This window comes from Pseudophryne corroboree, chromosome 6 (genome assembly GCF_028390025.1).
Source record: "Pseudophryne corroboree isolate aPseCor3 chromosome 6, aPseCor3.hap2, whole genome shotgun sequence".
In the NCBI taxonomy this organism is placed as follows: domain Eukaryota; kingdom Metazoa; phylum Chordata; class Amphibia; order Anura; family Myobatrachidae; genus Pseudophryne; species Pseudophryne corroboree.
The window spans coordinates 777,210,134-777,237,176 of NC_086449.1; the positions used below are offsets into that span (position 1 = coordinate 777,210,134).

At 43.3% G+C, this 27,043-nt stretch overlaps 1 long non-coding RNA gene across 1 annotated transcript in view; it reads right to left on the reverse strand.

Annotated features, from left to right (window-relative positions):
- Positions 1-3,464: 3,464 nt before the first annotated feature.
- Positions 3,465-27,043, reverse strand: part of LOC134935709 (uncharacterized) — a 141,709-nt gene continuing 118,130 nt past the window's right edge. Inside the window, exon 3 of the long non-coding RNA XR_010180356.1 lies at positions 3,465-4,234. This is a non-coding gene — a long non-coding RNA (uncharacterized LOC134935709). The remainder of the gene's footprint in view (positions 4,235-27,043) is intronic.

A 27,043-nucleotide genomic window follows, 5' to 3' on the forward strand; every position in this document is an offset into this window, starting at 1 on the left:
GAATCCCGACACCCAGCATACCGACACATATTCTCCCTCGTGGGGGTCCACGACCCCCCTGGAGGGAGAATAAATAGCGTGGTGCGCATAGCGTGCCACCGTGCCCGCAGCGTGACGAGCACGGCGAGGGGCTCATTTGCGCTCACCACGCTGTCGGTATGCCGGCGGTCAGGCTCCCGGCGCCAGTATGCTGGTCGCCGGGAGCCCGGCCGCCGGCATACCATACTACACCCTACTACAGTATCTCTATTCAGGGGCTATATTGGACCGCAAGTGAGTTGCGATTGTGGTCCACCGAGGAATTAGTTGCAAAATGAGTGACAGGAAGACAGCATTCAGGGGTGTGAACGGGGGGAGTGGTCAGAAAAACGCAGGCACGTCATGGCAGTTTGGACTGCGTTTTCTGGGCGTACATAAATTAGCAGTTACGCTCTTACTTGCTAATGGAGAGCGCTCTGTGGGCCTAATTCAGAGTTGATCGCAGCTGCAAATTTGTTAGCAGTTGGGTATAACCATGTGCACTGCAGGTGGGGCAGATGTAACTTGAGCAGAGAGAGTTAGATTTGGGTGGGGCGTGTTCAAACTGAAATCTAAATTGCAATGTAAAAATAAAGCAGCCAGTATTTACCCTGCACAGAAACAAAATAACCCACCCAAATTTAAAGGGGGGTACACACGGAGCGATGTTCAGCTAATTCCTAAGCAATCTGACTAGATTGCTTAGAACATCGCTCCGTGTGCAGGGGTGCCGGCGACAGCGATGCGTGGTCCAGCGTGTCGCTATCGCTGGTGCTAGATTGGCCTGCATGTAGGAACAATCTAGCAGGTCGCTCATTTCACCGGTGGGTGAAATGAGCGGTCCCCCGTGTCCCCCCCCCCCCCCCCTCCCTCGCTCAGCACATCGTGCTGTGCTGAGCAGGGGGAGAGATGTGTGCTGAGCGGTCTGTGCTAGACCGCTCAGCACACATCTCTGGCGAAATCTCCAAGTCAGTGCGGCCCTTAACTCTCTCTGCACATGTTATATCTGCCACACCTGCAGTGCACATAGGGCCTAATTCAGAGTTGATCGCAGCAGACAATTTATTAGCAGTTGGGCAAAACCATGTGCACTGCAGGTGGGGCAGATTTAACATATGCATAGCGAGATAGATTTGGGTTGGGTGTGTTCAAACTGAAATCTAAATTGCAGTGTAAAAAAAAAGCAGCCAGTATTTACCCTGCACAGAAACAAAATACCCCACCCAAATCTAACTCTCCCTGCAAATGTTATATCTGTCCCCCCTGCAGTGCACATGGTTTTGTCCAACTGCTAACAAATTTGCTGCTGCGATCAACTCTGAATTACCCCGTGTCTTCATATGCACTCAGACTCTGTGATATGACCCAATTTGCGATGATGGTACCGATGTTTCATCAGTTGTACGCCGTAAGAATGCTAAATTGATTTCTCACAAATATTTAAAATGCCCGCTCTAATATATATTGTAAATGCCTGCATCTCTTATTACCATATCCCATGAATGTGCGCTATACATCGCAAAACACTGTATCCCATAAGAGAAAACAATACACCCACACATTATCTGAGATCCGAAGCTCATTGATGTATATATTTGTTATTAAAAAGGATATGGATTCAATATATATTACAAAGTACAGTATACATATAGTTACATGGTTACACTCACACAGTAAGCAGTTAAAACATAGTTACATACAATTACATGCCATTACATACAGTTTCAGTTACATGCCAGCGATACAATTACCATTCCCTCCAATGCATCTTATGTCTCCCTCTCTCTGTAAATAAATACAGGAACTGAACTGCCAGCAAGTCCATCATCGTCTCAGACCTTACAGCCACTAACTTCCTGTGTGGTCAATGTGTTATCTAGTTTCTGGGGGGAGGGGTTCACGATGAGTCACCAGTTCCTTTGTATATGCTGAACAGGTTCAGCCTTGGGGATGTCCAAAGGGGCTGGCCTGAGTTTCCTGTTTGGAATATCTATTGTTCTAATAAAAGTGATTTTAGCTTTTATACATATAATCATAACTATTTGTTGCAATGTCCTACAACTTAATAACAAGTATCAAATTAATCTACACATTAAGCTGGTTGTTTTAACAGTAAACACGACATGTCTATCTTGTTTCTTTCAAATAATACACATACATGACACCACTCCATCATATACAATTCTAAATCATCATGATGTCTGGCGCTTGATATTATTATAATTATGTACTGTATGAAATAAGTGTCGAATCCATCTCTGTGGCATGTCTGTGTAAATGCGTGTGTTACCATATATTGCTGTGCTCGCTGCGCGTATTTGCAAGTATAGCGACTCATATGTGTGTAGTTTGTACGTTCTCTTTATGTTATATTTTTTACTTCGACAGCCGGCAGAAGGAAATGATGCAACAGCAGTGGGCGTCCCTGTGCTCAGGTTAGCTTCTGCACATATTAGCATATAATCGCAACTGCGTACGGCAGAAAATAGCTACAGCAATCGCAAAACCAACCAACCTGAATTAGGCCCAAAGTTATTTATTGCTACATTTGTATCTTCCCAATGCTAAATTTGTTTTGCATAAGTATAATTGTGTCATCTTGTTTTAATTTGTATTTTTATGCAGTTTTTGTTCTTATACTAAAGTTTAATTGTGTTCAGCACTTCTGGACCCATCTGAGTAGCGCTTCTTTCTCTTAGAGCTATCTCTCTTGGTTTTTTTTTTATAGATGAGTGAAATGTTTAAACCACACAGAGCTTATATTTAGACAGCAGCAGGAGCTTGCAGCATAAATTAATAGATTAATAGAATTTTTATTCACTAGACTACATATTATTGGCTTCCATTCTACTGCTTATGCGCAGGTCTCCAGAAACATGGCACCTGCGCTACAGTATGTTCCCAAAGACTTCTCTACTGCGCATGCACAAATCTCTGGGAAAAGGGATCCGGTCTGAAGATCGACAGTGTCTAGGTCGACAATGTTTAGGTCGACCACTATAGGTCGACAGTCACTAGGTCGACATGGATGGAAGGTCGACAGGGTTTCTAGGTTGACATGTGCTAGGTCGATAGGTCTAAAGGTCGACATGAGTTTTTCAAAAAATTTTTCTTTTTTTGAATTTTTTCATACTTAACGATCCACGTGGACTACGATTGGAACGGTAAAGTGTGCCGAGCGAAGCGGTAGCGGAGCGAAGGCACCATGCCCGAAGCATGGCGAGCGAAGCGAGCCATGTGAGGGGACACGGTGCACTAATTTGGGATCCCGGTCACTCTACAAAGAAAACGACACCAAAAAAATAATAATCCTCATGTCGACCTTTAGACCTGTCGACCTAGCACATGTCGACCTAGAACCCCTGTCGACCTTCCATCCATGTCGACCTAGTGACTGTCGACCTATAGTGGTTGACCTAAACATTGTCGACCTAGACACTGTCGATTTGATGAACCACACCCCCGGGAAAATGTCTGATGCGCCATTTTCCCAGTGATGTTTGTCTGCAGCACTGGCCAATGTGGGACTCTGGAGAAGGACATATAATTATATGGGTGCAGGGTGTGCGTCGTGGCCCCCCCTGGACCCAGGGGCATGTGTGCACCGTATACCCTGCATCCATTACAGATACAAGAACATGGTCTTTCCTTCAGATCACCCGGACAGATAAATAGGAGGATCACATGACTACAGGAGGGTTTCCTTGCAAGAAAAAAAATCAGGAGAGTTTGTTGCGTCTGAAGAAACAATTGTACAGTGTGTTCCCAGCCTGTCTTGTTCCTTTATCTCTGTACGCAGAGATCTGTATCTAGTAATTGGTTGGAAAAATGCGTTATTAGCTTTTAATGAATCCGTCCAACACATACAATCTTTCCACCCTTCCATTTGCAATCGGCATAGATGTAGGCTCTTTGAGAATTCTGATGTCACTGTGCAGCGGTAACAATGCTCTTTTGAGAAGTCAAGTAGCAGCTAATTTGCCAGAGTGTTTCTGAAGGAGCAGGCTCCATGTTACCTGAATTGTTGCGGATCATCACCTGCGGCACTCTGCCTGTCACACGCTCAATGGGAAGCACTTGTTCAGATGCTTGGAAGTGCACAGAAGCGTATCCAATCCATTGGTCACACTAAAGCATTTGTCAATCAAACGAAGAAGAGAGCAGCTGTACACATCTCTGACCACCTACTACTGCAGTCGCTGTTTTCTTTTACCCCCTGAAGGAACACATAGAGGAGATAAGAATCAGGGAAACGTAATACAGAGGACCTGAAAGATAAACAGATGTGGGGTTTTTATTTTATGCTGCCAGATAACCCAGGTACCTTTCCACCAGCTTGGGGCACCAGCATCAGAACTGGACGTGCTCTTGTAATAGAGGAAAGCTTTTATGCAGTTTAGTAGGCTAGACTCTAATTATGCTGTTTTCAACAGAGATGTCAGGATTGTAAATGGAAGAAAGGACAACTTGACCTCAGTTCCCTTTTTTTTTTTTTGACTCACATTGAAATTCTCATGTTTGGGAAATAAACCAACAAGCAGGAAACTCTCAAAAGTAATATCCTATGTCTAACCTGTAGATATGTCTTGTTGATGGAGAGTTTGCCAGTTGTTTTCACGTGAGACTGTTCAGCCATGTTCCAGAATTGGTGAGTTGACCATGGCAACCAATCAGATGCTTTCTATCATTTTCAAAAAGGCAACAGAGAAATGATAGACAGCACCTGATTGGTTGCTATGGGAAACATCACCAATTATCTGGTTTAGAAGCTTTAGTCAATTTTTCCCATAGTGTCTATATCGCTGGAATTGAGCAGGACCAGCAAATTGGAACCTATAACATTTGTATCTAAGACAGTTCTTGTAATGAAACTCCACACTAGCATCACATATTGTATTTATTGTAAACAAAACAAAAAATATATATAATACAGTACACAAATATCAATGAAAATGGTCATTTGGATAAATTAATTAAATCAAATGTCTGTAAATGGAATTAACTAATTTGTCTGAAGCACCAGTGTTTGGGAGGTATCCGCTTGATAGGTCGATAGTGTGTAGGTTGATAGTCAATATGTTGACATCATATTGTCAACATGCATTAGGTTGACAGGTACAGACGGTTGACGGGTACAGAAGGTCAGCAGATGAAAGGTCGACCTGCACTAAGGTCAACAGGTTTAAAAGGTTGATATGACAATGGTAGACACAAATGGTCGACACACATTTTCTTGTTTTTTTACACAGGTTTTCCCAACATTTGCTTGATCAAAGCAAGCCCACAGGGTACATTTTTCCACTGATTGTGGTCTCATATGATGAAACATGCAAAATGACACCAAAAAAACTAAAAACTTGTGTCGTCCATTATCATGTTGACCTTTTGGTCTTGTTGATCGCTTGTACCTGTTGACCTTACCCACTTTCAACATTGTACCTGTCGACCTTTTGTCCCTGCTGACTTTTTGACTCTGTTGACCTAATGCATGTCGACCATCAGGGTCAACCTAATGACTATATCTTCTATACCACACCCGTTTGGGAGCACATGGTTGATTGTCATTTGCTTCCATATATTACCATCTTTTTATTCCAACCAACCATATGGGACATGACTTAATCCCCTGCTGTATTGTTCTCTGTATTGTATTGCAGTTGAGAACAATAGATGAAGGGTTTATGCTAATAAGTCATGTTGTGCCTAGGCGCAGAAAACTAGTCAAGATAACCGTGGACCCATCTGTATATATCTTTAGGTCTGTACCCAGCTTTAGGGGCTGTTTCAGAGGTGAGTGCAGCAGTGTATGTGTTTGCATCTTTTGGCCGTCTCCCATCTTAAGTTCTACGCATATTTCACTACAAAGCTTTTCCCTTGTATATATTTGTGCATCCAAACGTGCAAGGACTGAGGTGCCCACTTCTAGCATCTGTAGACATTGGAACACTGATGGCTGCATCTGTAGATGCCACCATCATTAACACCTTCTAAAAATGCACTAGCCCAATGGCTGGAGCATTTTCTCCGTCAGAGGATGGCCTCCACTGTAGACAATTCTGCATCTCTGTACGCAACCTGTATCAGCAACACGTTTGCAACAATCTCATAACCCACCCATAAGACGGACCATCTCTGTGGGTCAGAGGCGTTTCTAGTGAGGAGGGGACCTGTGTGCAGAATCCGTGTGTGGACCCCCTCCTCTCCTGTCGCCGTCACCGCCGCTGTTAGCGCTCTCAGCACTGAGACTCTGGCACAGTGCCAGAGTCTACAGCGCATGCACAGGACTCCGAAAAAATGGCCGCCACACCATTTTTTCAGAGTCCTGCACATGCGCTGTAGTCTCTGCCAGAGTCTCTAGTGCTCAGTGCGCTAGCAGCAGTGGTGACGGCTATGGGAGAGGAGGGGGCCACACACAGTCGCCAATGGATGCCGGAAAGGTAAGTATAGAAGAAATGGGTGCAATGCGTGCAGTGTGGGCCTCCTCTGGACCCAGGGGCCTGTGTGCACCACACACACTGCACCCATTGTAGATATACCACTGCCGCGGGTGCCCGAAGCCATCGCCATGTTTCTGCTCAGCAGCGCTCACATTCTTTTCAACGCATTTCTGAGACCACGGGTCTCTCGTGCACCCCAATCACAACTCTTTGACTGTATGCATGTGACTCAGAATCCTGCCCATAGTTTTTTGCTTGTTTACTTCTACACAAACACATTTGAGAATATAATTAAGGAAACTGATAAATAAGGCCCCGATTTACCAAGCCTTGGAGAGTGATAAATAGCACTGTGATAAAGTACCAGACAATCAGCTCCTAACTGTCATGTCACAGGCTGTGTTTGAAAAATGACAGTTAGGAGCTGGTTCGTTGGTACTTTATCACCGTGCTATTTATCACCCTCCAAGGCTTGATAAATCTGGGCCTAAGTTCTCAAGTATATGTGTCATTACACACTATGACCTGACTGATCTCCAGTTAAAATCATACTTACTGTACCTTCTTTGTATGTCTACTCTTTGCGAGAAGCCTGAAGAGGAGTCTCTACTGGCCAAGTCGAGTGGCAGGTCCGGGCTTGCATATCACTCGACCCTGCCCGTTGCTGCAAAATGCCACGATTTGTGCATTCCCGGGCAGGGGGCAGGGCTAAATGATGACATTTTGTGTAGTTTAGCCCCCCCCCATATGGAACCAAAAATACAAGGAATAATCTCCATATCCAGCCCGCTTCACTAGATAGTAGATGGAATGTGGGCGATGTGACCACTCTTCTGTGGATGCAGGGGCAGGGTTGGACTGGCCCACTGGGGAAGGGGAAACCTCCGGTGGGCCCCACTGCCTGGGCACCCCCACCTCCTCTAGGGAATCAGTTTCCAGACTGAACACTTGAATTATATATTATACATATATTACCTTATACTGCACAGGACTATGGTCTATTTTCTACAGTGCATTTTCGTTATTTAATCTGGTACATTATAATGCATGCACTAGCAGTATTTACTGTATATACACTGCTCAAAAAAATAAAGGGAACACTAAAATAACACATCCTAGATCTGAATGAATGAAATATTCTTATTAAATACTTTGTTCTTTACATAGTTGAATGTGCTGACAACAAAATCACACAAAAATTGTCAATGGAAATCAAATTTATTAACCCATGGAGGTCTGGATTTGGAGTCACCCTCAAAATTAAAGTGGAAAAACACAATACAGGCTGATCCAACTTTGATGTAATGTCCTTAAAACAAGTCAAAATGAGGCTCAGAAGTGTGTGTGGCCACCACGTGCCTGTATGACCTCCCTACAACCCACACAAGTGGCTCAGGGAGTGCAGCTCATCCAGGATGGCACATCAATGCGAGCTGTGGCAAGAAGGTTTGCTGTGTCTGTCAGAGTAGTGTCTAGAGCAGTAATTTTCAACCTTTTTTTACTCGCGGCACACCAAACAATATTTTAAAATTGCCAAGGCACACCATCAGTTCCCCACAGAAAAAAAAACAAAAAACACACATTGGCCCTCATAGTAAAAAAAAAAATCCACACATACATTGGCCTACACAGAAAAAACAATCACATTGCTCCCCACATAAATCATGTTGCTCACACATAAATCAATCACATTTCTCCCCACATAAATCCTATTGCTCCCCACATTAATTATTCACATTGTTTCCCCCATAAATCCTTATTCTCCCCACATAAATCCTATTGCTCCCCACAGGAGAAATAAAATAACAAATATTAGCCCCTACCGGTCAGCTGTCCTCCTCCCTGTCCCTCAGTGGCGGGGGTTGTTCATAGTGTAGTGCTGCGAATACTGAGCAGCGGGCAGTCGGGCAGGTGTGGATGAGGGTGGCCAAGGAAAGCTGTGTATGCAGGCGGGAACTGGAAGATGTGTATGCAGGCGGGTGGGCTGGCTGGTGATACGCGTCGGCCGTGACCTATGATATCACACCGCCACGTCTTCAAGGCATACATCACGGCCGGAGCACGACTGATCCTCTAAGAAGAGCCCGGGCCAACAGTTCACTCTGAAGGTGCAGGAAGCTGCTCTGGCTCCGCGGCACACCTTGCAACTGGTCGCGGCACACTAGTGTGCCACGGCACACTGGTTGAAAAAGCCTGGTCTAGAGCATGGAGGCGCTACCAGGAGACAGGCCAGTACATCAGGAGACGTGGAGGAGGCCGTAGGAGGGCAACAACCCAGCAGCAGGACCGCTACCTCCGCCTTTGTGCAAGGAGGAACAGGAGGAGCACTGCCAGAGCCCTGCAAAATGACCTCCAGCAAGCCACAAATGTTCATGTGTCTACTCAAACGATCAGAAACAGACTCCATGAGGGTGGTATGAGGGCCCGACGCCCACAGGTGGGGGTTGTGCTTACAGCCCAACACTGTGCAGGACGTTTGGCATTTGCCATAGAACACCAAGATTGGCAAATTCGCCACTGGCGTGCTGTGCTCTTCACAGATGAAAGCAGGTTCTCACTGAGCACATGCGACAGACGTGAAGAGTCTGAAGACGCCAAGGAGAACGTTCTGCTGCCTGCAACATCCTCCAGCATGACCGGTTTGGCAGTGGGTCAGTAATGGTGTGGGGTGGCATTTCTTTGGGGGGCCGCACAGCCCTCCATGTGCTCGCCAGAGGTAGCCTGACTGCCATTAGGTACCGAGATGAGATCCTCAGACCCCTTGTGAGACCATATACTGGTGCGGTTGGCCCAGGGTTCCTCCTAATGCAAGACAATGCTAGACCGCATGTGACTGGAATGTGTCAGCAGTTCCTGCAAGACGAAGGCATTGATGCTATGGACTGGCCCGCCCGTTCCCCAGACCTGAATCCAATTGAGCACATCTGGGACATCATGTCTCGCTCCATCCACCAATGCCACGTTGCACCACAGACTGTCCAGGAGTTGGCAGGTGCTTTAGTCCAGGTCTGGGAGGAGATCCCTCAGGAGACCATCTGCCACCTCATCAGGAGCATGCCCAGGCGTTGTAGGGAGGTCATACAGGCACGAGGAGGCCACAGACACTACTGAGCCTCATTTTCACTTGTTTTAAGGACATTACATCAAAGTTGGATCAGCCTGTAGTGTGTTTTTCCACTTTAATTTTGAGAGTGACTCCAAATCCAGACCTCCATGGGTTAATAAATTTGATTTCCATTGATAATTTTTGTGTGATTTTCTTGTCAGCACATTCAACTATGTAAAGAACAAAGTATTTAATAAGAATATTTCATTCATTCAGATCTAGGATGTGTTATTTTAGTTTTCCCTTTATTTTTTTGAGCAGTGTATTTATCAATGGACCTAATCCATGCACTCTTTAATGGTTAGCCAAGCCTCTGAAGTTTGGCCACACCCCTAAACACGGGCCCTTACAAATGCATTCCCCCAGTGGGACCTTTTCAGTCCCAGTCCGACACAGTGTATAGGGGACGACCCGAAAAATTCTTTCCAGCAACTTGCGTCCAAGTAAAGTTAAAATCAAATATATTTTCAAATAGCCGCTACTTTTTAAATGTCACAAAATGAGCAATTCATTTGCGTATTGTGAAAAAGTCTGTTGGCAAACTCATCATGGGAAAACGCTATTTACAGGGCAACATGCAAGTATAGAATAATTAAAGTGCATGCTGCCTGTCTACATTCAGAGTTTTATAATAGTCCATAGTTCAGTTTAGCCTTTGGTGCACTTCAAATAGACATAAATCTTTGAGCTAACTACCATAAAAATAGTTTATTGAACAACAGAGTGTTTACTCTAATACCTTTTGTCTGCCGCAGCTTTCTGCTCAGCTTACAGTAACTCAAGTAATTTCTATAAATCCTTTGAACATAAGATTTATAAGTTGAACCTTAATCAGAAGTAATGTTCCCCTGTAAATAGGGTGTTCCTGCAGTGTGTGTGCGGACAGACTTTTCCATTGTAAATCTTGTGGGGAGCAGCAGGAGCGGCAGCTATAGACCTCATCGACAATGGTGTCTCAGTCCAAATGGCTTTTGAGTTTAATGGGAAGACTGACTGTGGATATTACACTTCTGACCCTGTGCTGGCTTTTATGTCATGCCTTATACGGGTAACACAAAAGGAAAACAATGTCTCTCCGTCCTCATTTTTATATGGAAAATCAAAACAAGTTGAATGAAAAGATTTTTTTTTTTGTAGATTTTAAACTTTTATGGTCCAATAATAAAAATAAGATTTTTTTTTTAATCTTTATTTTCAGATATCCATGGCAGCTTCTCAGATGTTATAAACATTTTATATCAACATCATTAGTAATGGTAATGTATTTCCTTATTTTCATGAATATACCGCACAGACCATATCTACGTTGTGCTGCATTTTACTGTTGGATTAGGCTGCTCGGCACTCACAAATATAATTTGCTCCAAGGATCCTACAGATGTTAGGGAAATAACACGTTGCTTAGTACATTTTGCTTGTGCCTCTTTGAGACACTAGTAGAAAAAAAGCAATGTTTTACCTACTGTAATACCCGGACTTGCATGCGTACTACGGGAACTTGTGGCTAATTGACTCTGCCCCTAAATCTGAAAATGTATCTTCCAGCATTCGGATATGTATTTTGCCACTATCCCTTACCCTAATCCCTACACCTAATCATCCCTATAGTGCCTTGCCCTAACCACCCCCTTCTGTAGCCTATCCCTAACCTCCCCCCACCTAAATCTAATGTTGACAATCTCAACGTTCCCCAGAATGTTGACACATTACCTATCGACATTTTAACAATGCAAACAAACAGTGGTAGCAGCTCAATCACTCTGGAGATACTTATCAGGTGCTAGAAAAGGCGGAGGGGGTCACAGCAAGCACAAAGGGGAGGGGAGGGCTTCCCCCCCGGCATCCCCCCAGCACACTGACTAATAGCTGTAACAATACTTGAACCTATCTGGTAATATGGCAATTTGCAAATACATGGAAAGCTGGAAAGCTGTTGAGCCACGTCACGGCTTCTCTGATACAAGAGAAGCTGTGATGTGGCTCAGCAGCTTCCATGTATTTGCAAATTCATGTAACAAATATCTCTGAAATTCTATTACCAGATAGGTTCAAGTATTGTTATAGGTATTAGTCAGTGTGCTGGGGGGATTCCAGGGGAGGAAAAGCACCTCCCTCTCTGTTAGACATTTTAACAATGTCAGCATCATAACAGTTAACATTATGGTTTTGACATTATTGTGTATGATGACATTGTTATTGTCGACCTTTTGACTACACCATTTAAAATATGCCTGTCCTATCCAATACAATATAGATAGCCAATTAGAGGCCAGTAGTAATGAGATTGCAATATCTGATGGTAACTTGCTTGGCAATGGAAGAGATTAACAGAATGCTGGAAGTACTGTAAAACAAACTTGCCTATTCTCATGGAAGTTGTGGGAGGCTCCCAATTTTTCCGGTAGTACCTTGTACCTCCGCAAGAGCAGGGCGATCTCGGCATCCCGTGTACTTCCCTAGGGTGTGGAGATAGTACAGGGAAAATGCGGTGCCATGTGGAGGAGTAAGGCTAAATGACGTAAATCCTTTTAGGCCCACCCTCTACCTGAGAACCTGCAAATCGTGGCATTTTCCAGTGAAGGGGCTGGGCCTGGCGACCAAGGGGCCAGCAATGGGTTTCACCCAAAAAGGAGACTACAAAAGTCGGTACGTATGAAGCACATCATTACTCAGTATACTGTAAGAGTGCATGCAAAAATTGCATATTCTCAAGAAGTGACCACATCTGTGTGCTAAGAAAATGCCCGTGTTTTGCTACCAGTCATAGCTGGGTGCAAAAGATGTGTCTCCTAGCAGCCATACATTCACTTACAATACTTACACTTTCTGTAGTTACATACACCAATTTTGTGAGCATACACAGTGCAAGATATGCTCCACAAATGGACCATCGTTCAAATCGTTATCATTACTTAAACCTGTCTAGGTTGAATTTTTTAAAAGGTTATTATCCATATGTAATTTACCTCAGTGTTCTTGGAATGTAACAGAGCTGTGGTATGCTAATTTGATTCCTATATGGATTATACACAGTAGTTCATACAGAATACACATTTATGTGGATTCCTCTTATCCTTTAAGGACATCTATTTCATTAGCAATTTATTGGACAACCCAGTTTCTGCCTGCTTGGAAAACAGCAATTACTCACCAATTATAAAATGGCAACCGCCATTGTGAAATATGCAGATCACACTGTCTGGGAACAAAGCCTAAACAGACTATTGTCTCTAGTTGTTCATGGCTTGTATCTACATTATCTGCTTCTATAGTAGGATGCAGAGATGCCTCTGTTTGCAAATTTAGTTTTATGAAGGGGTCATGTGCACACTTAGTAGGGTCATTCCACTGACGGATTAAAAAAAGTGGCCTGTCCGTTGTCCATAAACCTTTTCCCTCATAAATCTGCATAAAAGCTGCCCAAATTATGATATGCAAATGAACCATTGTAGAAGAAAAGCCACCACAAAGACCAAAGAACGAGTAATAGCTTATGGTTGTTTGCATATGTTAACTTATACAACTGGAATAAAATACTTGCTTGAAATAGAACACCGGTAAGAGTCACACACTATAATATAAAAAATAATATACGAATTTGACAAAAAATAATAAATTTGTAACAAACACAAAAAAAATATGTTTGAGCAAGTCAGTAAAATGTGCTTTTTATTACCTGCCAATACCTGTGAGTACAAATCAGCTTTTGCCCATCATGTTACTACATTTTGCCCCAACCAAGATGGCCGCTACAGTAACTGGCTAGTATTGTATCTCCATTTACTAAGCATACAGTAGCATTGATCATTAATGTAACAATGAAGACTATGAATATTTGAGGAAGGTGAACATGGAAGAGCTAAAAATAAGCAATGTATTGGAAACACATATTGCCGTGGAAGTTACAGAGATTGGTTATGGGAATAAGTGGAAGGATGTAGGTTCATAGCAGGGATATATTAAGAGGGAAGGTGTTCTTAGATGGTAGTTTGCAAGTTACATGATCTACTGTACATGCCATGTCTGCTAGGTGCTAGAATGGGATGTATTCAGCATGCTTGACATGGAGAAAGCTTGGTCCAACAGTTTCATAATTACACTGCAATTTATATTTGAGTTGGATACACCCCTCTCACATCTACACCTATCTGCACACTTTCTATCTCCCCCACCTTCAGTGCAGCATGGTTTTGGCCAGGTGCAAAGTTGCTTGCTCTTTTTTGCTTCACTCCCACCTTAAGCTGGGTACCCACTGGGGCGATGGACATTTGTTCCAACATCGGAACGAATGCCCATCAACCCAGATAGCCCGTACACACTGCAGTGATGTTAATGAAGATCATGTTCCATCCTTCATAAGCACAAACAAGGTCGCTAGCGATATCGTTAGGTTTGATGTGCAGCACATCAAACCTAACGCCCGTCACTAGCGACTGCGGGAGCGCGCAATCGCCCGTACATAGGGGGTCATTCCGAGTTGATCGCACACTGCAACTTTTTGCAGCCCGTGCAATCAACTAGACGCCGCCTATAGGGGAGTGTTTTTTGCACAGCAAGGCTCTTATCGCTTGTGCAGCCCTGCTATGCAAAAAATTTTTTGTGCAGAACTAGACTAGGGTAAGACTTACTTATCCTGTGCGATCAATCCAGCATTGATGGTCCCGGAATTGACGTCGGACATCCGCCCTCCAAACGCCTGGACACGCCTGCGTTCGCCGCACCACTCCCAGAAAACGTTCAGTTGACACCCCAGAACGCCTTCCTCCTGTCAATCTTCTTGCTGTCAACGCTGCGACCGATTTCTTCGTTAGTGGTGTCGCTGCCTGGCGACGCCCGTCGATGGGCAACGACACGCCTGCACAATGCGGCCGCAGAGCATGCGCAGTTCCAACACGATCGCACGGCTGCGATGAAGCGTAGCGTGCAATCGGGTCGGAATTACCCCCATACTGAGAGATGTAGGCGATTTGTCGTTATATCGCTCCAGTGTGTACCCAGCTTTAGAATCAGCCCCAATGTGTGTTTGTATTCGACAAAATAGTGTATAAAAGCATATCAAACTATGAATCTGTGTCCTCCAACCCTCCCGTGTCACACAGGGACACAGACACACAAAGCTCTGCTAGGGCTAGCTCATTCAGAGTCTTTGTCCCAGACTACAGACCTTCTGTAAAACTATTCTTCACTAATTCCCCACTCTCCCAATTCTTCCTCCTACCCCTTGGTGTTCTTTCAACCACTCACTACCAAAATAAACTAATTGAACGTGTACTGTAGCTGCAGACTAACAAGTAGCAGCAGCCACAGTCTATATACCTGGGACCCGGTTACCGCAGACTTTAACTGCCACATTTTTTGTTAACTGACAGAAGCCTCACAAATGGTCACCTGGATCCTCTTTGAATTATTTTCCTGACCCCTTTCCCCCCTCCCTCCTCGTAACCCCATTTTCCATAACGCATTCTATACATTTGGTCCTCTGGTTCATTACTGTAGCTTATTTTGCAATCTGGGCCATAACTAGGGGTGTGCAAGTGCTGCCATTGCCCAGGACACAGAGAACTGGGGGCGACATCATCGCTGCCCAAGGATTCCAGCGTTGGGCTAGCAGGGTTCTAGGATTGACACCCTGCACCCAGTAATGCTGCTGTAGTGCATTTACTATCGAATACAAAAAATATATATATATATATATATATATATAGTTTTTACCAACACATTGCAGAACTGTTAAATGTGATTTTGGATATGATGTATGAATGAAGCAGCTAGTCATGAAGGGGTTAAGTGTTCTCCATTCCTGTACAATGCACATAATTTATACTAGTAGTCATGTACTATTTCTTATATTAGTAAAAATAATATTTTTAGAATAAACTACCCCCTGACAGTGGATTTCACAATGTTACTGCTAGTTGCAATGCTGATGGGGAATCCGGTCAGGATCCCAACTACTGGGTTAGGCTGCGGGGTGGGGAGGGTTCGGTTTAGGCTGCAGGATGGGGTGGGTTTTAGGTTTAGGCACCACCGGGGAGGCTTAAGGTTATGCACGGGGGGAGAGTTAGGCTAAGGCTAGGGTTAGGGTGTGTGTGTGTGTGCGTGGGGGGGAGGGGGGTTGGGCGTTGCCCCAACCCACATGGAATACAAGGCCTGCATTTCAAGCTGTGGGGCCAGAGTGATGTACTTTAATACTGTATGCAGATATCAGTACATATATACAGCTATCCATGGTGCTGACCTTTTTCTTTATTTCACATTTCCTCTGGCCATGTTTATCACCCGACTCTCCATCAGAGAGCAATGGCTCAGCATGGGCGGCTTCTGGATAGGCCTCTGCCAACTCCTGCCCCTTTTTCCCTTCCAGAGGAGCTCTCAGCCACAATGAGGCTCTAATATATAACACAACAAGAAGAAGCAAGGTGTCCCCAACATGTGCACAAATCTGATGAAGAGTAGGGCACAATTTGGTAAGATTTGCAGCTGGCAATTAGGTGCAGCAAACAATGGGCAGGATGCAAGGGAGGACTGGCAACGTTTGATCTGGGAATGAAACTAAAGTGACTCAGAACCTCTGAGAAGAGGCATGGCCACTATCGGTATATTTTTAGTTCTGAGTCAAGGTACCACATACTCATATTAAGTACTTATACAACAAGTATTGCCTCTTGCTCTTCTACCCAGTGCAATATGTCAAACCTTATCTAATGCCCAGTCTTATTGCAGAGGTATATCTGATGCCAAGTAATGTGCAGCTGTCTCCAGAACCTTCACGTAGTTGACAATCCAAAATCCTTGGCAGTACCGCTGCTAGGCATCACTCAGCGAAGCTTGGCTAGTCATGACAGCTACTGGGGGGTGTTCTGATATATTTATCAAATGATTCCATCTCCCAACCAGTGCTTCCATCTCTAACAGTCTGCACAAGAATAGATTCTAGGCTATAGTGGTATCTGGGTCTTATATCAGGGTGAGGGAGTGAACCTGGAGCCTCAAGGCCTACTTCCATGTCTACTGCTGAGTGGAGACCTGCACATCAGAGGCTTAGCTATTGCACTACGTGTAGCAGTTCAGTAGTGAATAATATTTAATGAGGACAAACCTGTGTTAATGGTGTTTGCAGGAGCAACCTGAAGGGTGGTTACTAATTAAACGGGCCCAAGCTTATCTGTGGGGACCTGGCAGGGACCCTGGCATGGAGGAGGAGGAGATTTGGAAATAAATGCAGATCTCCTTCTGTATTTATGTTAAGCTGCATCCGTGCGACTACACTGTTCCCAGCCATACGCAGTCATCATCAGCGCTCATTTGCACCAGACTTGTGTGTTGGGGCAGGAGATCTGTCTGAGGTCCGACAGGTTTCCAAGGTAGCAGCAGCCATAGCAACTCCTTCCACATTTGAGTCAGCCCAATCAGCATCATCATGCCATAGCATCTCTCCCAGTTGGGGAAGAGGGAAGTGGTCTAAGCCTCCCTGGAACAGTTACAACACTGTACAAATGGTCACAGGACTGTAGTGTCACACTGCGGGCTGTAATTGCCTTCTCTGCAACATGGATAATGATCCACCTGCCAGCTCTGGATCAATGTGTTGTACCAACAGCATGATTACAGTCTGTAAGAGAGCACATGCTCCCAGTATCTTCTCCTGTACATGTCCAGGTCATTCCAAAAGCAGCACACCTTGTACCAGTACCTTACAGACATGGACAGCTGCTTGTACAGCAATTCTACGCCTGCTCACAGAGAAGGTTCCATGACCCCTCTTCCCCCCAGTGCCAGATTTAACCCAGTGGAGGCCCCTAGGCAGTCGAAATGTAAAGTTTTTTTTCTTTGAGTGGATTCCTTTTTTCTCTCTTTTGGAAACAATTTAAGAAAGCTTGATTGTAATTTTCTGTCAAGATCAAATCAATATTATTTTGATCTGTTGTCGCGGGGCCCCTAAAAGGTGCAGAACCCATAGGCCGGTGTCTACTCTGCCTATTTGGTAATCCGACAGTGGGAATAGAGCCTGTGGGTCGGCATTCCGACTACTGCCGGCATTTTAAGCGCTCGGGATCCCGGCATCGGCATGGTGACCGCCAGTAATCCCAGCACCGGTCACATGACCACATCCCCTCTCAACAGTTGTTCAGGTGACTTCATGCTGTTAAACAAAGATCGCCCGCTGATAATCGAGCTGTTGATCCCATTGTACCTTCCGCCAGATCATCTGCTTTATATTACACATTCCATGTATTGCAAGTCATATTATATAGACCAAGCCACCTTTTTCCATTGCTTGATGTTCCAGTTCTCATGCTGAAGTGCCCATTGTAGGTCCTCTCGGAGGTGTGTCAGCAAGGACACGCTGATTGGTCTGCGACTATGCCTCCCCATATGCAGCAAGCTGTGATGCACTGTGTGTTCTCACACTTTTCTATCATAGCCAACATTTACTTTTTTTATAAATTTGTGCTAAATTGCCTAAATTTAGCATAGCTACGATCAACTCGGAATGACCCCCAGAGTGCAAACTGATGCAAGGTGCACTGCACATAAGGGCATACATATGGGAAGCAGTGATCTTCCCGATGGCTGCGATCCCATCGGTCAATGTACTGACGCCGGGATCCTGAGGTAGGATGCAATGCCGGCATCCACATACCGACACCGATCGGGATGCCGGCAGCACATTACTGACAGCCGGCATCCCGATCGCCCTCACATTGGAATGTGCTGGCATCCTGCCGCGAGAGGGGGAGTTTAGGTTTAGGCAGGACAAAGGGGGTTAGGGTTAGGGAGCAGGGAGGGGAAGGTTAGGCTTAGGGACCGGGGAGGGAGGGTTAGGCACTTAAAAGGGAAGGTTATGGGTTAGGCATCAAGCGGGGAGGGTTAGGTTTAGGCAGCGGGGAAGGGAGAGGTAGGGTTAAGCACCACCGGGGTGGGTTAGGGTTAGGCACCCAGAAGGGAGGGTTAGGGTAGGGAATGGGTGAGGGTTAAGGAGCAGAATGGGGGGCTGTCAGGATCATGATGGACGAGATGCCACTGTCGGTATACTGACAGCCGGCATCCCATCCATCTGCAAATCATACTGAACCCACACATATAGCTCTGCACCATCCCTATAGTGTTATTCAGTTACTTAACCTTTTGTGAGTTTTCCTACAAATCTAGTAAATTACACATAATGGTCCATGTATCATTTATATCTGTAACCTAATTCCATTACTAAAACAAACAAGTGCAGGAACCGTTTTGCCAAATACGTGTTTCAGACATATTGCTCAAATAATAATTTTGCAATATTTTGCCATGGTAAAGGGATGCCCTAAAGCCCAAATAAAGTTACAGATGTTTTCCAAAGTTAAAAAGTAAATAAATTCTTCTATATGTTTTTTCTTGGGTTACACCAGCTGAAGTATGCTCTGGAAATACAATGCACATTAGCTGATTAGCTCACGTGGCTGTTGTTATGTGTGTAGTTGTATTTTTGCATTGATTTGACTATAAATTACAGGTTGCTGCTCTTGTGGGGCGCTGAGAACATAATTGCATATCTATAGGTCTAAATTGCCTCCTATGATTAAATCACACTGATGGGGAACAAATCGTGCTTCAGATCACGGCTGGAAAATGTGAGACGTTACACCATCATGTAAAAATAGTTAAAAGCTTATTACAACCATTCATAGCAGTATGATTTCCCCTCCGTCTCAGAAAACCCCTGCCCATCCTTTCATGCTTTTGTAAACGGAGCAATTCAAATCTCTCTTTGTTGCCATGAATGGCCACTCTTAAAGGTCTTTTATGCCAACATATTCCCTACAGGCACATGCCCTTTAGCTCTGTTACTGATTTACCCAAGTATTCATCCTTTACCTTCTGCTTTTCTTTCTTACTCACTGAAGTTCCAAATGACACGAGCCTCTGGCTCCTTTATTTGCTCATTGAAATTTGCGAACCGGCCCACTCACTTTCTATATCAGAAAAAAGTACTTTTTACAATTATTGCTATTATATTATATATTATTATTTTACTTTTCACAAGTAGATGTTTTAGCACAAATTTAAAAGAAACACACACAAAAACAACAAAACAAAAACACAGCACACATGAAAAACAAACTAGGTTAAAATAAGAAAGGGGGGATTCGGATGTGCTAATTAATTGTTATTAACTCTTGTTATGTAGATCCAGATTTAGGGGTGCATTTACTAAAGGTTCTAAAAATGAAAGGTGGTGATGTTGCCTATAGCAACCAATCAGATTCTGTCTATTTAGGATGCAATAGTATATTTAATGCCAGTCCTAAAATAAATTTGAAAGTTTAGGGCAAATTCAGGCTTAATAACAAAATTGCAAAATGGGCATAAACAATTATGTTAATATATATATATATATATATATATCTATCTATATCTATATCTATATCTATCTATATATATATATATATATATATATATATATATGATAGTGCAGTGATAGGGATACAAGCGACCACTGGTATTTTAAGCTGTTATATTAATAGAAGGCTTATAGAGTTCCGGAGAATAAAATATGTATAACGTGGGACAATTCTTTATATAGAGATAAGCAGACCCAGTTTGTTTAGGTAAAAAAATATTGACAATATTTTATTTTTAAACCAAAATAGTTAAAGAAATTATGAAAAAATGTTTTTACACACCATAAGAACATGTAAAAAAACATATGAAAAATGGACTATCAGACTGAGGCATACAAAAAAAAAAATAATAATAATAAAAAAAATAAAAAATAAAAATATATATATATATATATAATTCAAAATTATTTACATACATGTGCAGAGTGTGAGATGATTTCAGCAATGGTATCTATGCACCAAGTTTAATCTAAGCACAAATCACAGACACTACATTGCACTTGAGCATTTGCTTCCATTTATTTAACAAGCGTTACCTATTACATAGCAAATAAACTACAAAAGCATCACTAATGCAGGTGAAACAAGCTCCAGGATCAGCTTTTGTCCCAATTTTTCTCTTCAACAGCTCTCACTTCATTTCCCACTTTCACGCCACAACAGAGAGGCAAGGATCCCCCCCCCCACCCGCCACAACAGAGAGGCAAGTATCCCCCCCCCCCCCCCCGCCACAAACAGTGATCAGATCAGAATTTTTTACAAAATAAATCAGTTTATAACTCTGCTAAGGTTTGATATATGACTCAGATGATTACCCAAGAATAGGGCATAAAGTAGAAAGAAAGCACAGAATTCTCATAATAATAATAATAATAATAATAATAATAATTATTATTATTATTATTATAATAATTATAATAATAATAATGGCTCTGCAATAAATTGGTACAAAGGACTTCTTAACACTGTGAACAGGGACGGCTTAACAGAGGAGGGGGCCCATGTGCAGACTCCATTGGGGCCCCCTCTTCTTTATGGTGGAGTGTGTGCGGTGTGGACCCCTGGACCCAGGGACCCATATGCACTGCACACACTGCACCCATTAGATGGCTTTGATTCAGTAAAATATTGTACAATTGCATTAGGATAAGGTTTACTAATTTAGCTGCTTTAAACTTGATTAACTGAACCTTATATGCTACCAAATATCTATACATGTATCTAAATATCAATCTTACAGCCCTAGCCTCATATCTATATATATAAATGCGAAAGCCCTCACTGACTGACTCACTGACTGACTGACTGACTGACTCACTCACTCACTCACTCACTCACTCACTCACTCACTCACTCATCACTAATTCTCTTACTTCCCAATATGTTAGGAAGATGATATATAACATAGGTATTCTTCAGGTGGGATTAGCAAAACAACAAAATTGGAATTTTAATAAACCTCCCCTAAGGAGATGAAAATGGGATTGACATAATGACATCATTACCGATGCATGGCTTGCGTTGCGTGAACGATAACGCCCAAATGGACAAGCGGATCAAAATTTGGATTGCACCTCTAGTGGGTAGAATTTAATAAACTACAAAAATGGTCCTGTCACTTTTTACCGTATCTGCTACTGATGCTCCTCGGGTAACGCCAAGAACCATGGATTAATATTTACTTACATTAAGACGTCTCAAATTTACATCTCAAGAGATTTACCACATTTTTAACACTTATTTATACTTACAACCATGAAAATCAGAAACTCCCGTGCGAAGAACAGGGAGAACAGCTAGTATATATAACATCTATTTATTTGAGCTTTCTCAAACTGTTCTTACAACACTTGTTGTGCGTCTCACTCATCTGACTACAACTTTGATTATCTTATTAACTAACTAACTAACTAACTAACTAACTAACTAACTAACTAAGGTGCAGATTTATTAAGCATGGTGAAGTGATAAATTACACGGTGATAAAGTACCAGCCAATCAGCTCTTAACTTCCATGTCACTGGCAGAGTTTGAAAAATGACAGTTAGGAGCTGGCTGGCTGGTGCTTTATCACCTTCCACTTTATCACTTCACCAGGCTTAATAAATCTGCACCTACCTTACTAAAGGTTGCCTTTGTGTACACAATTTGAGCCCCTTGCACTGAATATTGCAGTTTTAATACAAAGTCTATCTCTCTCACTCTTTCTCTCTCTCTCTCTCTCTCAAAATTCCAGCTGACGGCATTGTCAGCATTCGGTATTCCGGCGTCAGTATCCGGAACGCCGGAATCCCGACTTCCGCCAATGTAACTGTATCCCTGTAAACTTATATAGATTTTATTAAAGGCCAGTTTGAAAGTAGCAAATATTCTTGTATTCAAAATATTATATTATACAGTAAGACAAGCAATAAAAGACATAGGCCCAGATTTATCAAGCCTTGGAGAGTGATAAATAGCACGGTGATAAACTGCCAACATACCAGCTCCTACGTTTCATGGTACAGGCTGTGTTTGAAAAATGACAGTTAGGAGCTGATTGGTTGGTCCTCAGTATGCACAGGAGGTCTGTCTCTCCCTGAAACAGATTCTCCATACCTCTCCAGCAAATATCTATTCTAACCTTGCCGCATACTGTACACAGTGGTCTCTCTCTTTTTGTTTGCTCTTCTTCTTCTTAGCTCAGCATCAGCATGACAATTCCATGCACTAAACACACGTTCGTCTTCCCCGGCTTTTTATTGGTTCATTGATAAGTAACTGACATCTACCAAATTGAGTGTTCATGCTGATGCAACACTGCCATGTTAGTAAGTTGGCCTATGGGAGGAGCCAGTAGGCCCCAGAGGGAGAGACGAGGCAGATGATCTCTTCTCCCACAGCAGGTGACACTGCATTACCCTATTCCACAATCTCGAGCAAAGTTTAGATAGAACGGTGGAGGAGTTGTAGGGGGGGAACACTGGTAGATGAGGAGGATCAGGTAGACAGCTGGGTCACGGTTAGAAGGAAGAGAGGGGGAGAGGGAGACAGGACATCGCCGATCTGCCAAAGCCCAACAAATTTCGCCTGGTTGGACGAAGATTTTGGGGAGGACAGTGAGGAAATGACGGAACTGGAGGAGCCTGTTCCCTCTAGCAACCATAAGAGCGGTCCCTCCGGTGCAGATGGGAAAAAAAGGTAGTGAGGCACCTAGTCAGATTGTGGTGGTAGGGGATTCTATTATCTGGAGGACAGATAGGGCAATCTGCTACTGGGACCGTGATTGCCGTACAGTCTGTTATCTTCTGGGTGCTCGGGTATGGCACATCGCGGACCGGGTAGATAGATTGTTGGGAGGGGCTGGTAAAGACCCGGCGGTCTTGGTGCAAGTTGGCACCAATGACAAAGTTAGTGGTAGGTGGGATGTCCTTAAGAAAGACTATAGTTAATTAGGCAGAAACTTAAGGCAAGGACATCTAGGGTAATATTCTCCAAAATATTACCAGTGCCACGCGCTAGCCCAAGGAGGCAGGGGGAGATTAGGGAGGTAAATGTGTGTCTTAGAGACTGGTGTAGGAAGGAGGGGTTTGTGTTCTTGGAACACTGAGTGGACTTCTCAGTCAGGTGCCATCTTTTTTGTCACGATGGAATGCACCTGAATGATGAGGGGGTTGCGGTGCTGGGGGGCAGGATGGTTAGAGGGTTGGAGGAGCTTTTAAACTAGGAGCCTGGGGGGGGGGGGTTTAGCTATAAGCTACTGGTCAAACAGTGAGAATAGTAAAGATGGGGGTAGTAATCAATTTGGGGGAGGAGTAGGGGGGAGCGCAAGGTCAGCCGGCAAGGGCAAAGGTATTTGCATGGGTATTGGCAAAGGATTTACTGACACAGGTATTGCCCACGATATTCCCAATTTATTACTTAATGATAATTATGGCTCAACAATATGTTTTATAGAAAATTATGTTAGGTCAAATAGAGATAGTAATGAGGAAGGTTGTATTAAATATGATGGGGTAGAAAGGGAGGGAGGAGAATAACAGTCGGTAAGGGTAATTCTACAAAGACACTCGTACACATAGATAAGATACCATTAAAATAAACGGGCAGGGGAAATACTAAGATAAAATGTATGCTTGCGAACGCAAGGAGCCTATCAGGTAAAATGGGGGAATTGGAATGGCTTGCATCAAAGTATCAGTATGATATTACCGGTATTACGGAAACATGGTGGGATGACTCTCATGACTGGGCTGCATATTTGGAGGGATATTCTCTTTTCAGGAGGGATAGGGCTACCAAAAGGGAAGGAGGGGTATGTCTCTTTGTTAAACCCTCTCTTGAACCAAACTTAATAGATGTAATTTACGAGGGGACTGGGGATAACGTGGAGTCGCTATGGGTTGAGATCACTAGTGGGGGCACTGATACAAAGAAACTAGTCATTGGCACGTGCTATAAGCAACCAGATATTAGCATACATGAGGAGGAACAACTCTTACAGCAAATTGAAAAAGCTTCGGGAATGAGGGACATCCTACTGTTAGGGGATTTTAACTATCCTGATAAAAAATTGGAGTAACGATTCATGTGTAAAAACTAAGAGCAGCAGATTCTTAAATACATAAAAGGATCAATACTTGACTCAATTAGTAGAGGACCCAACTAGAGGTAAAACTATTCTGGACCTAGTTATTACCAATAATGTGGACATTATATCAAACATTAGTGTTGGGGAGACCTTGGGTAACAGTGATCACTATATGATCACATTCGACATTAGTTTCAAGAAACATACCTATAAGGGATCAACCAACATATTTAACTTTAATAAAGCTAACTTCAATATGCTAAGACGGGCACTAAACGACATTGACTGGGAAGTTTTGTTTCAAGGTAAAGTCACAACGTAAATGTGGGATGCTTTAAAAGGGTTGCTTGATAGCAATATTCACAAATTCATTCCCATGAGCAGTAAATGCAGGAGTACTAAACACAAACCAATGGGGCTTAACAAGGATGTCAAAGTAGCAATGGCTAAAAAGAGTCATGCTTTCAAAACATTTATATCCAATGGTGGGGAGGAGTCATTCCTGTATTATAAGGAATGCAACAAAAGATTCAAGAAAGTAATAAGAGCAGCTAAAATTGTAAACGAAAAGCAAATCGCTATAGAAAGTAAAACCAACCCTAAATTTTTTTATAAGTACATAAACAGTAAAAGGTTAAAGAAGGAGAGCATAGGTCCATTAAAAAATTAACTGGGAGCTTTGGTAAATGATGACAAAATAAAAGCGGAAATACTGAACAATTTTTCCTCAGTATTCACCAGGGAGGATCAGACGGTGAGAGTAGTGCATAATGATAGTGAAGATAATGACTCTTGGCTTGATACTCTTTTCAGTGAGGAAGTAGTCCTGAAGAGACTAAGCAAAATAAAGATTAATAAATCACCAGGCCCAGATGGCATTCATCCAAGGGTTATTATGGAGCTCAGGTCACAGCAAGCAAAACCCCTATACTTGATTTTCTATAGCTCTAGTAGATCAGGCATGGTACCAAAGGATTGGCGCATAGCTGATATAGTGCCCTTATTTAAAAAGGGAAATAAAGATAATCCTGGAAACTATAGACCAGTTAGTTTAACCTCTATAGTGGGTAAAATATTGGAAGGAATTTTGAGGGATAGCATAGAGAATTATCTGCATACTATTAAAATTATTAGTCATCATGGGTTTGTAAGGGACAGATCGTGTCAAACTAACTTAATTAGCTTCTACGAGGAAGTGAGCGAGAAGCTTGACCAGGAAAAAGCAGTGGATGTGGTCTATTTAGATTTTGCAAAAGCCTTCGATAGAGTGTCTCATGGGAGACTGATCATCAAATTAAGGGAACTTGGCCTAGGATAATAAGATTTTAAACCTACCGGTAAATCTTTTTCTCGTAGTCCGTAGATGATGCTGGGGACTCCGTAAGGACCATGGGGATAGACGGGCTCCGCAGGAGACATGGACACTTTAAGAAAGACTTTAGGTATGGGTAGGCACTGGCTCCTCCCTCTATGCCCCTCCTCCAGACCTCAGTTAGAGAAACTGTGCCCAGAGGAGACGGACAGTACGATGAAAAGATTTTTGTTAATCCAAGGGCAAGATTCATACCAGCCACACCAATCACACCGTATAACTTGTGATATACTAACCAGTTAACAGTATGAAAACAACATAGCATCAGTCCAAGACCGATGAAAACTATAACATAACCCTTATGTAAGCAAAACTATATACAAGTCTTGCAGAAGTAGTCCGCACTTGGGACGGGCGCCCAGCATCCTCTACGGACTACGAGAAAAAGATTTACCGGTAGGTTTAAAATCTTATTTTCTCTTACGTCCTAGAGGATGCTGGGGACTCCGTAAGGACCATGGGGATTATACCAAAGCTCCCAAACGGGCGGGAGAGTGCGGATGACTCTGCAGCACCGATTGAGCAAACAGGAGGTCCTCCTCAGCCAGGATATCAAACTTATAGAATTCTGCAAAGGTGTTTGAACCCGACCAAGTAGCAACTCGGCACAGCTGTAGTGCCGAGACCCCTCGGGCAGCCGCACAAGAAGAGCCCACCTTCCTAGTGGAATTGGCCTTTACCGATTTTGGTAACTGCAATCCAGCCGTAGAATGAGCCTGCTGAATAGTGTTACAGATCCAGCGAGCAATAGTCTGCTTTGAAGCAGGGGCGCCAACCTTGTTGGCCGCATATAGGACAAACAGTGCTTCTGTTTTTCTGACTCTAGCCGTTCTGGCCACGTAAATTTTCAAAGCCCTGACTACATCAAGGGACTCGGAATCCTCCAAGTCGTGCGTAGCCACAGGCACCACAATAGGTTGGTTCATATGAAAAGATGACACCACCTTAGGCAAGAATTGAGGACGTGTCCGCAATTCCGCTCTATTCATATGGAAAACTAGATAGGGGCTTTTATGAGACAAAGCCGCCAATTCCGACACTCGCCTAGCCGAAGCCAAGGCTAACAACATGACCACTTTCCAAGTGAGATATTTCAACTCCACCATTTTAAGTGGTTCAAACCAGTGCGACTTAAGGAAACTCAACACCACGTTA